Below are 13,273 nucleotides of genomic sequence, written 5' to 3'. Positions count from 1 at the left end.
TTTTTTTTTTTTTTTTCAAGTTATCAATTTTCCGACGATTTTTCGATATGATCTCGACTTTTTCGACCTAATTTAAATTTTTTTCAACTTTTTCAACTTTGTTCATCTTAGCTTCAACTTATTTGTATTTTTAGTCTTAGTTTGAACTTATTCGTCTTTACTTCGAGCACGACAGTCATCCACCTTACTTTTGACCTGCTAAACCAACTCGAAAAAAAGTTATTTATTCGCCTTACTTCCGCCTTAATATATAAAAATTATTTCACCTTAGCTTTGACTTTTTCGCTTTATAATTTAAGTCGAATAAGTCTAAAACAAGTAAATTTCGATTTGATTTAGACTTTTTTGTCTTAAATCGTAACTAAGTCAGCCAGTTAAGTCTAAAACAAGGCGAAAACTCAATGTATTTCATATCTGCGTAAAAAAAGTCGAGTTTGTCTTATGAAAAACGGCTCCAAATTTCGACTTGCTAAACTAAGTCTAATTAAAGTTTTATTTTTGACCCGGGTTCTAAAAAAATCAACTTTGAAACACTTAACCTAAAAAAATAACAATATTTTTCTAGATAATACTGGAAACAATTAGTCCGAGTATAAATTATTAAGAGCCCCATAGGCATTGCGCGTGAGATTATGTCAGCAGAAAATAACCTTGGACCGTTCCGTCAATTACCGCACGCAGCCGGAATAACGAATCACACAGATACGTCGCTCCAGCCAATAAGTCATCCATGTCATTGCTAGTAGTACCTTGACCCGGTAAAATAATTCTTGTCGATACAACAAACTGACTAACCGGTTGGCATGTAAACGCGATCTCGTTCAGCATGAGATCAAAGGCCATTACGTTCATGAATAACCAATTTATCGGTACTAGTTCATAAATAAAAAAAAAAAAACAACAATAATTACAATAAAAATCCGATTCATAAAATAATTTAAATATCAACACAAACGATTTAATTAAATCTTATACACGTACGAGTACAAAACAATTAAACCCAACAAATTAAATTACACATCGCGGAACAGAAACAAGGGTAAGAATAAATCTGCAAGTACGCGGATTCCCAACGTGGTAACCAACGGGTGTCTAGGATACAAAAGAGAGAGACAGAGAGAGAAAGTGAATGAAAAAGAGCAAAGTATATATAAAATCCACCAGGGATTCACTTCCGTGTCCCAGTGTCACTAATGACCCGTGGTCTCCACCCCCTCATATCCTGCACCGTGAGCCCTTTTGAATTCCCTGTTCTGTTACGTCATACTCTGACTTCCCTACCCCTTCCTACGCCCAAATCCCCTTCTATATCCTTAAGCACCCCCTCTAAATCCTTCGGTGCCCCTTCCTTGAGCTTCCCTACCCCCACTCGGCCCTTTTCATCCACTACGCGCACCCTTATCCCCTCCACTATCACTATCAACTCGGTCTTACTATCCGGGAGCTTCAGTCTCTCCTGGTACACCGAACTGCGTACAACTATTTCTCATTTCACCTCGCGAGGTATCCACACGCGACTTTGCTTGTTTACATATCGCATGCTAATTAATATATAAATATATATAAATAAATATATATTTATACATCCACATTATATTTATTTATTCGGTGCACCAAATTATTCATTTTAAAATATATACTTTTTGTGCTTTACTTTATTTTATATATATTTATCGAGTGATTGTTATTGTACTCTATTTACTGTCACTTGTGAAGATCACGTGTACACCTGATTAAGTTGCTATTTAAAATATTATTTAAAGCTCCGACAAACTCAAGCACAATTTAAGTGAGTAATATTTTTTTATTTTATTGCTACTTTTTTTATGATTAATTTTTTAGTGCCGCGTTTATATTAATGGCCCAGTAAAACAATATAAAATAGTTCAATGGACTTGATAAAAAAAAAAAAAATACTGATTTTATATATTTTAAAACATTACCCGAGGTGTTTTGTAATTGGCCTAGATGCCGTTTAATTTACCAATAGATAAATCTAAGCTGGTTAAATATAACTCAGAGGTGTCTGTTAGTAAAATTTACTTTCACAATCTATCGTGTTCGTCTAGTCTAATGTCATGTGTAATACGTCCTATTAAATCATTTTCGTATGCATATATATGTATTAATTAGTCAAAGAATCCATGTGCGCTGTATTCCGGAGCACAAGTGCATCCGATTAATGCAGTCAATAAAAGGAATGGGGGAAGGAAGAGGTCAATAGTAATCACTTATCACGTGTTACGGTTTCGAATAGGGTTTGAAAATAAAATTAAATGTTCGAAAAATAAAATTACATAACTGTAAAATGGAAAAAGTAATGATATGGAAGTTAACTGACGTCTAATAATTTTTGGATTTTTCTCAAAATGCTAAAGTATAAAAAAAAAAAATTTCAAAAAATTGCACTTATAGTTTATTAAATTTTCTACATGTGCATATTTTTAGTTTTTTTTTTTTTTTCGTATTTGATTTGTTGAAAAAAAGATCTGAAAATAGATAATTGCCTGTTAACTTCAGAATCATGAAGTTAGCTAACGCCTGATAAATTTTGAATTTTTTTTTCATTGATGAATAATAAAAAAAAAAATATTTTGAAAAATTGCACTTATAGTTTCTTTGATTTTCTACATATGCATATTTTTTTTTTTGTGATTTATTTGTTGAAAAAAAGATCTGAAAATAGTTGTCTGTTAACTTTTGGATGAAGTTATCTGACGTATAAATTTTGAATTCTTTTCAAAACGATAAATTTTGAAAAAAAAAAAAAAATTCGAAAAATTGCACCTATAGTTTATTAAATTTTCTACATGTGCATGTTTTTAGTTTTTTTTTTTCGTCATTGATTTGTTGAGAAAAAATTCAGAAATTTGTAATTGCCTATCAACCAGGATCATAAAAAATAACAGTATCTGAGTATAGATGCAAAAAATTATAATAAAAATATTCTTGTCTTAAATCGTGAACTGAAGTAAAAAAAGTGGACTAGTAATTTTGGCGATTAAAAATCAGCACTCATATTTAATATATAATTTATTAAATCGACGGAAGATTGTCCTAGAAAATTAAACGGCGAAAAAAAAACGCGGGACAAAGAAACCAAAAAACTGTCCTTATAATCCACGAAATTAATTTTAGCTCCTTGCACAAAACTCCAAAAGGCTTCAGTACTATATATTTTAACTGTACAATGTACAGTGTACACTGATATTTAATGGTTTTAAATTTATTAGATAAATATAAAATTTTTTCTATTACCTGATAATTTAATTGGATGAATTTTATAAACTTTAATTATTTATTTATTGGCTTTATATATTTATTAGACACTTCGGTTTTCCAGCAACGGGTTAGAATTAATAGTAAAAATTAAGTATTAATAAAAAAGCATAATAAAATGATCTAATATAAATTAATGTGTGGCGCCACTATCGCCCGGGCGGGTCCACTAGGTCACGGGTCGATCTCGCTGTTACGTTCCAATTCACGCTTGATATTGATCTAAAGGTTTTATAAAATAGGAAACGTTATAATTACTTATGTCAGAAACAAAATATAAATATATATATAGTTAAATAAATATTTATAGAAAAGTTTGGTTTTAATGAAAAAAAAAAAAATTTATTGAGTAATTTACAAATCGCTTTCACTGTTTTTAAAATTTAATTTATACTGCAGCTGTTTGACAAAAAAAAAGTATTTGTATTATCTTACATAAATTCTTTCAACCGTTGAATTAGATACCCGTGTCTAATTACTTTTTTTTTATCTGTTTTTAATTTAAAAGTAATTACATCTAGAAAAAAAGTGTACAGCTGTTTTCAATGAATCATTAGATATCATTAGAAATATTGAAAATATATCAAAATTTGAACATAATAAATATATGTAATGACTTTTTAATTTATTTTTTTTACCAAATTTTTGTCTAGTGATTATGAAAAAAAATTATGGGAACATTTTCGATTACTTGGTTTTTTTTTTTTTTTTTTTTTTTTTAGGTAATTTTGAAATTTTCAATGAATTACAATTATTTTAGCGAGTCAATAAAATTTCTAGTAGCAAGTACATTTTCGAAATTTTGCTCATTTAACTCTATACAAATTATGTGTAAAAATTTTTTTTTATTGAACAGTTTTGTAAGTAAGCGATAGTTTTTATTAGTGACGTTATTCCAATTAGAAAAAAAAAAAAAGTGAATTTTAACAAACAAACGTATGCTTAATTTTTTTCGCAATACATTTGATACGCGAACTTTGACCCATAGAAAACATTAAGTCTCGTTCAGGGTCGCATATTTTTATTAAATGACGTTTCAACATCGATCAAATAATATAACAAAAAAAATGAGGAAAAAAAAACGAATCGTTTGCATTTTTCTATTGTATACATATTTGTTTTTTTTAACGGCGTTCGTCACGATTGTTTAATATTCAGTAAACAAGTAGGGGAATACGGAGTGAAATGAGTCACTAGAAAAAAATAAGACATGTTTTTGATTGGTATCTCGGATAAAATGAGACACCATTTTTTTTGCAAAAAAATGCTTTTTTGGTTACAAATTTGCAGTTCCTGTTTGTAGAAAAAAGTGAGGTAGATTGATCAGTCTGAACAGCGGCTAATTCAAATTTCTACTATTATTTTATTGGAGACTAAAAAAAACTGACTGAGGTAAAATGGGCCATGATTAAAAAAAAATTCTACTAAAAATGAAAAAGTGACGCGCTGTCAGGCTTGACCAACTTGCCCACTTCTATAAACTTGTTAAAAAGAAAAAAATTATTTTTGTCTGATAAATGGCTCCCAATTTTGCCTCAGGTTACCCTGAGTAAAATTTGCAAAGTAGATACAAAAAAAATAGAAATATTTACGTTTTCACTTTTGCCTTTATAAGGTCATTCATAAACAGACGAGAAAATTTATCATCATCGGAAATTGTATAAAGATAGAAGATGGAAAATAACTCATGGGTTATAATTATAAATAAATATAATTTTTGAAGTTAAAATGTCGATTGAGGGGAATGAGCAGTAAATAGTCAGACAGTATATATGTTATATATATGTGTGTAACATATATGTATGTGTATGAGTGTATATATATATATATATATATTTATACATATTGAATAAAAATATACATAGACGTATTTAAAATGTCGAAGAAGCGTCTCTATTTATAAATGTGGGTCGGCTGCAAGATTCAGTAATTTCGTCATCACTGAGACATCGTGAATGTTAAGAGTTTAAACTGATGCATATCCACAACTAATACTCTTACTAAATACATACATTGAGACCTCGAAATTAAATTTGAGTATTGTATAGATTTTGCCTGTCATTAAAATAATAAATGATAATCTCTGCATATTTGTAACATATGAGTTAGTATTCAATTTATATTATATATCATTTGAGTAATAATAGATATGTTGAGATGTAATGAGTGAGTTTTAAATCAAAGTTATCCCGATTCTTGACCCAACGCGGATGTTTTTAGTTGGCTGAACGCATTAGGAATGCGTGTGACATTTGAGGGGTGTCTTAAATTTAAACTGAGCACTGAAGATGAGCTGGCACTTGTACCGACACATATATATATATATATATATATATATATATATATATATATATATATATATATATATATATATATATATACTTGATACTACCTATTGCCTCATACTGTTTTGGCATCGGTGTTGTCGCGGTCGTGTCATTATGTCCCCGGGACATTCCCGATTCATTACAATTCAAATTATTGTTTTTTTTTTTTTTTTTTTTCATTTATCATTTAATTAATTAATTAATTTATTTTAACATTTTTGTAATTTTAATTGATAAAGAAATTGAGGAGAAGAAAATTTTTTTATTTGCAGGATTATTTTTTAATTTTTGTTAACTCATTTAAAATAATTTTAGTTATTATTTTTAAATATTTAAAACTTAAGATTTTTTTTTTAACTCTTTTGACATACTTAAATATTTAAAAATCACGTAACACATAAAGAAAAACAAACATAATATATTTCTACATTAAATATAAATAGAGTTATTACTTCTTTAAAAAAAAAAAAAAAAAAAAAAAAAAAAAAAAAAGAAAAAAAAAGTGACTAGTTTTTGACATAAAGAATAAAATGCATTTTTAAATTTATTTTTAATTTTAGAGCTCCGCAACGCAAAGATACGACGCTCGTTCTCAATAAAAGTTTAATGTCAATTAACTTACTCATTTTATCTTTCTAAATTATTTTTATCTAAATCAGTTCAATGCAATTTTGAAAAAAAATTTTTAAAAATCCAAAAGTGCTGACATCAATCACTCATTTTATTTTTAATCATTACTTTTATTTTATAATATTAATTTATTTTTTTTTTATTATGAATTTTTATTCAATTTATAAATTATCAATTTGATTTTTTTATTTCTTATTTTCAGTTTAATATTTTTTTATTAACATTTTTTTTAAATATCCCGCCTTTTTTGTCTTAGATGTCGCTCTTTTTTTCAAACCTATACTGTTACGCTAGTGCTGCCGCCAGTAGTTGATGAAGATAAAAAATGAAAACAATAATAACAACAGTAAAAATAAAAATGGCAGCTTAATTTTTCGTGAATAATCAGTTTTACGTTTTTAATTAATTACAATTAAACTAAAAGGATTTAGATAGTGATTTTCCACAGGGTTCACGTGATAAAAAATACAAAGATAATAAAAAAAAGTTAGGCCGATTAATTGTGTCTATCGAGAGTTATCGTGTTTACGAAGTTTCATACGTAACCATTAACAGCACTGGTTTCTTGAGTTAAAATAATTTATTTTAAACTAATAAAATAACGAATCGACTTAATATTGGGTTCAAATTGTTCCTTAATAAATTCTCTATATGCCAGTATACAATTTTTCCCATTTTGGTGTAATTAAAAGAGTGTAGAAATATTTTAGTGTGAAAAAAAAAAATTAAAAAAAATATACCGTTCATAAAACACCCTCAGCATTTCCCGCTTGAGGTGTGCAATATTATTTCGAGTGAATCCGTTAATTAAATGACTTGTAAAAATTATGATTATGCATTATAATGACAATAATTATTATAATGAACGTGAAATAAAATTTAAATATCATAAATTAGCGTTAGTCACCATTGTATGTAATGATTGAGCTAAATTTGATTTTTTTTTACTTCAATAAAACCACCATAAAAAAAAATCAAATTTTTCTTTTGTCGCAACTGCAGTTAAAAAAAAAATAAAATTTTCTAAATAGAAAAGTCATGGTGAGTTTATTATACGACACAATAACTCGTTGATAAGCTTGACTTGAGCGATTATATACCTTACGTTTAATAACCTACGTGTTTTTTGTTCAAGGTTAATACTATACATACAATATACCTTTAAATCCACATCAATACAACACAAACACACAAACATACACACGAGCACACACAATTATATCCACGTGTATATAAGAACAATAAAATGTTTGCAGTGTCGCGAGTCGCGACGTCCTTAACAACCATTAAAAATTATAACGATTGCCAGTCTTTCTTATACATATGTACATAATATATATAACAAATATCTATAAATGTTTCTTCAATAAACTAGCTGTACATTTGGCAAAGTTAACTTCCTGTCTCGTGTACTTGCACTGCCAAGCTCGAACTTAAAAAAAAAAATTCTTCTTCACTTTTCATACTTATTAGGCTGTCTTATAAATTATGAGCAATATGTAATAAAAAGAAAATATTTTTATTTAAAAAAATTATTTATAATTAATAATTAGCAATTACTATTAAATATTTTTATGTTTGACAAACGTGTCTATCGGGCATTAGGCGAATCAAAAAAAAAAAAAATTTAATCACTTGTAACAGGTATATAAAAAGAATTGTTTTATCGTTTAACGATAAGAGTTAACGTCACGGTTTCCAATGAGAATTTTCGATTATTAATTTTATCATGTATACACTAGACCGAATACAATTTTTCATTTATTTATTTCCGATTTATTGTTTCATAAATTTATCAATAATTTTTAAATTAAATATTATTTTTATTAGTTATGTCATAAATTTATACACTGTAAGAAGAACAAAAAGTGGACTCAATTTAACACTACGTGGTGTTAAAATGAAATAACACCGGTATAGACGGTGTTAAATCAGTGTAAAAAAAAATTCCATAAAGAGATTAGAAAAAACCCAATGCACTGTAAAAAGAGTGGTGTTAACAATGGACTCAATTTAACACGAGGTGGTGTTAAAATGAAATAACACCGGTTTAGACGGTGTTAAATCGCTGTAAAAAATTTCACGTATAGAAATTAGAAAAGCACCGAAAAATATTTTAACACCAAGAAATTTTCTTAACACCGGCGGCGGTGTTATTTTAACACCGCTTTTAGTGTAGAAATTTAACACCTGCACCGCCTGGACTCATTTCTTTTTTTTATAGTGTAATTACACCGTAAAACGAGCGGTATTAAAAATGGATTCAATTTAACACTAAGTGGTGTTAAAATAAAATAACACCAATGTAGATGGTGTCATTTGGTGTAAAAATACAGGTGTTAAATCAGTGTAAAAAAAATTTAAGGCATAGAAATTGGAAAAATCACCGAAAAATATTTTAACACCGACGGCGGTGTTACTTTAACACCCACACCACCTGGATTTACCCCAGTTATTTTTACAGTATAATTACTATTTATTTTTATTTATTGTCATACATTTATAGTATATGTTAAGTGTGTTAAGATGCAGTAAACACTTGAAAATAATTCGAGAAAAAAAAAGAGTTGATAATAATAAAATAATAGTAAACAAAACAAAGTGACTCTCTTGACCCACAAATAATCATCGACGTGAGTCCTTGAATTTGTTGGACCCACGCGTGTTTTATATGTAATACCTGAAGCCATTTTGCCATGCGATTTTTTAGTATAATGCCAGAAGGTCAATCGATTATGATACGGATTTACTTAATGACCTTTATTAAGTTTTTCCGGTTTATATTTACTTTGATGTCATTGTTATTATCATTATTGTTATTAGTTGTTTACTTTAATAAATAGGTCAGTAAATATTATCAGGAAAATAACAACTTTAGTCGGTACCGCGAAAAAATATACTACCTGATATAATAAATTAAAAATATATATAAATTATTTTTCTTTCAATCAATACGCGGAATTGTTTTTTTATTGTCATCTTACTTAATAACAAGTGTTAATAAATATATAAATATATATATAAATGGACATGTGCGTTGTAAGTTATGAGCATTCCAGAGTTCGCGTGAGTATAATGTCCGAGTACAAGTGTGAAGTGCAATGGAAAAATTTATTTACCGTACTACTTCAAGTGTCTTTCGTGTTAATATACTATATTTAATTCTTGCACACTATATATAGAGTAGAAATACCATTTATGGTCATCTTAAAGTTCGTGGAGACTAAAAAATTATAAATATTTAAATAAATATATATATTTAATAATAATATATTAGTATAAATTATTTTTAATTTATATAATTCAGTGCTTTTATTGCATAGTAAATGTTGAATTATAATCATTACTTTTTAAATTTGAACGTTCAAAGTGACTTTTGAAATGACAGTTAATTAGTTAAAAAAAGTATTTTTGAGGTATCGTGATATTTTGAGTATATTTAAATGAATAATAGAGTTGTCAAGCTGCAGTGGATCGAGTAATTAATGTCGGGTAAAATAGGTAATTATCAGTCCGGTGGAATTAATCGCAGACCATTTGGCCAGTAGGTGATATGGAATCAAATTATTTGATTAAGGTAACAGGTACTCTGTTAAATTATCAAAAAATCCTTATTAATAATATTCCTTTAGAAAATTTAATTGGCAACGAAATTACGAAATGTGATTAAATGATTTGTCAGGCTGAGAATAATTATTCCTTTAGTGCAATCGTAGCGGTGGTTGTAAAAGTGTTGACTTTAAAAACCTTTGCCGAAAGTTTTATTTTTAAATCTTCAGGTAAACTTTTTTCGAAAACTCGTACAGATAATATTATTTTTTAAATTGTCAATAAAAATTGGAAGAATATCCTTCGGCTGTTAGTTTTAAAAATTCTCGCTCGAAACAAAACGGTGATTACGAACACGAGAAATTTACAAGTTAAACTTGAATCTTCCGAGCTCTGTATAAATAATTCAAAATAAAAATATCGAAACTTGTTAAGCCTACGAGATCAACGAACTCTTAACTAATTTTTTAAGCCCAAACAGAAGTCTCCAGCTATTTTAGTTTGCAAAAAAAAAGTGTACCGGAAGTGAGTAGCGCGAACATTGAATAAATGAATTTGAATACTAATCCAAACTATCATTAAATCCAAATTATCGCGCAGCACTAAGCCACCATTTAAAATACCCCAAATTAATAGTCTTTCAAATGTATATTTTTATTTTCATTCTATTATGCAACACTTTGAGCATCATAAAAAAAGTATTTCGAATACAATGTCCATTACAATCTTTTAAAAGATAACAGCTTTAAGTAAATATTTATAATTATCAATATATTTATTCATATACAAAGTCTCACTTTTACTCCAGTATCTTCTACTTTGGGGAGGGGTGGAGGGGATATTCAAAGTAAATTAAAAAAAATTTTCAGTTGACGTTAAAAAAAAATTTTTAATGGACACCCGGTTTTGCTCACCCTACCGTATTTTGACCCCCCCCCTCCTCGTCTCTTATATATAATTGCTTATAAAAATCACCCTTTAACATCTGTCAGATTCAAACTTTCAAATTTTACTCAAAAAACAAAAAAATAAATATTTTACTAGAAAAATAAAAAACAAAAGACTTTGTAACATGCATTCACTGGCCTTTGGAATAAAATCAATTTTGAATAATTATAACTCTGACGATTAAATAAAATTATATATATTTGTCCATATATATAAGACATATTGTACACATGTACGATAATAACAGTTATCTATACTGCAGATGTTAGATTGCCTTCTTAGTAAAAACGTAAATTTCTTTATACTTTTTTTTACGACAATTGAATTTTGTTCTTCGAAATATACAATCCCATCGTAATCCTTAAAAAAATATAGATATCATTAATAAAATTCAAAAATATTATTTTTTTTCATAATCATTAATCTAAAAACTATCCTTCTTTATCAGTATTGTATTTATCAACATGACGAAATATTTTATTTCTTCATATCACAAACGTCATTGTCATATTAACGATGATAAAACAATTTAATTTAACTTTATGTACATATTTAAATAACATTTATTTTATTATTATAATACTTTCTTTATTAATTACTCAACAATATAATGAGTCTACAACTCCAAATTTTTTTTATTTCTTACATATCTTAAAAATATTTAACTTGCAATAAAAAAATATTTTTTTATCAATGTGCGAAAAATGATCTGTTACTTTTTTTTTTTTCTTAAAAAAATGTAAATATATCAGATAATAAAAGAATTTAAAAAATTTATTAAAACAAAATTTTTTTCTAACTAAAATTTAAAATTTCTGTAACCTTAGTGCACTGGCGGTAAAAAAATTTAAATTTGAATTTATTAAAATTACTTCAAAATTTATAAGTTCGCATATTGAAAAAAAAAAAAAAAAAAAAAATGGTGATTTTTATTAAGCTTAAATTTTCCGCGTATATTAATATATTTAAATAGCATTATTTTATAAGTATTCCGTTATTTATTACATATATTGGAAGCTCATATGTCCGGCACTTGCTAGTAGTTGAGTGTTGCATAACAGCGCGTGGTATGAACGAAGGCCTCGAGGCGACCGTGGCCGAGCGGCTGCCTCTTGCCGGTTGCATTGAGTCTAGTATAGTCCAGTTGTATATTGTCATACATATATATACATATATATGTGTGTACATTCATATATATGTATGTGGATAGAATATAATCCGAGTATTACAAGCAAAGCTCTACTCTGACTCCAGAATCTGTGATATATACATATGTATATATATATATATATATATATATATATATATATATATATATATATATATATATATATATATATATATATATATATATATATATATATATATATATAAATATATATATATATATATATATATATATATATATATATATATATATATATATATATAAAGTAAGTTTGCATATTGCAGCTGACTGTTGGGTCGATTATCTATTATATATATCATCTATGTTGAGAATGTATGGTAGTAGTGTAAACTTATATAGAATACACTTGTTATTTTTACTACTATAGAATGTTTAATTATATTAAATCATATATTTAACATCTGTCTAAATGTATATAAAATTTCTGCGGGCTCATACTGGTTAAATGTTATTATATCATTCAAAATTATATTAACCTACTTTATTGTTTAAACTTCTTGTATGTATATATATGTATGTATATATTTATAACAGTAATTTATATTGTAATAAATATATAACATAATATTTATGATTTATCAGTGTCTGTAATGGAATATTTATTTGTCTTTTGGGCTGTAAAAAATTTTTCAATTCAATCTGGAATAAATTCGTAGCGGGTTTTTCAAAAATTCGAATCAGTGAATGAATTGAAATTGAATTTACGTCACTTCGAAATCAGTGAAAAAAAAAACCTTCATATTCACTCTGTCTGCGGAGTGATTTTTTTTTACTCCGGAAATTTGAATGACAGAAAGAAGTTGGATTTAAATTCAAAATTTTTACGGCGCCAAATTTGAATCTATGACGCGGGATTTCCCACACATGGCATTTGTGCAGATCTGACACTGTTTATTCAGATATAATAAGACTTGATCATATCTCATTATATATATACTACATATATATAATCAGAACAAAACTTTTTTTTAACGGTTAATCACCAATTAAAACAAGCCATTAATTTTAATTGGCGCAATAAAATTTATAATTAATAGAAAAATTAAATGAAAAATTCCATAGCTTAAAGGAAGTTATTAAATATTTATACAGTAAAAAAAATTTTATTAAAAATAATATAAAAAATAAATCCAATAAAATCCAGTGTAATCTTATTATAAAATGCAGTAGCAGCCAGTAGTAGAATTACATGTACAAATGTACTAGTACTAGTATTTGTAGTTTTTTAACTAGTAGTAGTTTAACTGAATGCATATCCGCCTTACGTATAAATATATATATATAATATACAATAGGGTCGGATCAGGCTCGTTTCGTTTCGTCATGAAATCGGAGCGTTCCGGCTTCACTA

At 27.1% G+C, this 13,273-nt stretch overlaps 1 protein-coding gene across 2 annotated transcripts in view; it reads left to right on the top strand.

Moving 5' to 3' along the window:
• The first annotated feature begins 1,471 nt into the window (after positions 1 to 1,471).
• Positions 1,472 to 13,273, top strand: part of LOC103568435 (protein Tob1) — a 44,551-nt gene continuing 32,749 nt past the window's right edge. Inside the window, exon 1 of one of the 2 annotated variants that reach the window (XM_008545287.3) lies at positions 1,472 to 1,789. The gene's annotated coding sequence lies outside the window, so the exon portion shown is untranslated. Of the gene's footprint in view, positions 1,790 to 9,793; positions 9,814 to 13,273 lie in introns of those variants that run through there. The other variant, XM_053743073.1, reaches the window with a different exon arrangement.

Source organism: Microplitis demolitor, chromosome 2, assembly GCF_026212275.2.
Source record: "Microplitis demolitor isolate Queensland-Clemson2020A chromosome 2, iyMicDemo2.1a, whole genome shotgun sequence".
In the NCBI taxonomy this organism is placed as follows: domain Eukaryota; kingdom Metazoa; phylum Arthropoda; class Insecta; order Hymenoptera; family Braconidae; genus Microplitis; species Microplitis demolitor.
Note: the sequence above shows the minus strand (reverse complement) of the source record. Positions and strands in the feature narration are given on the sequence as shown.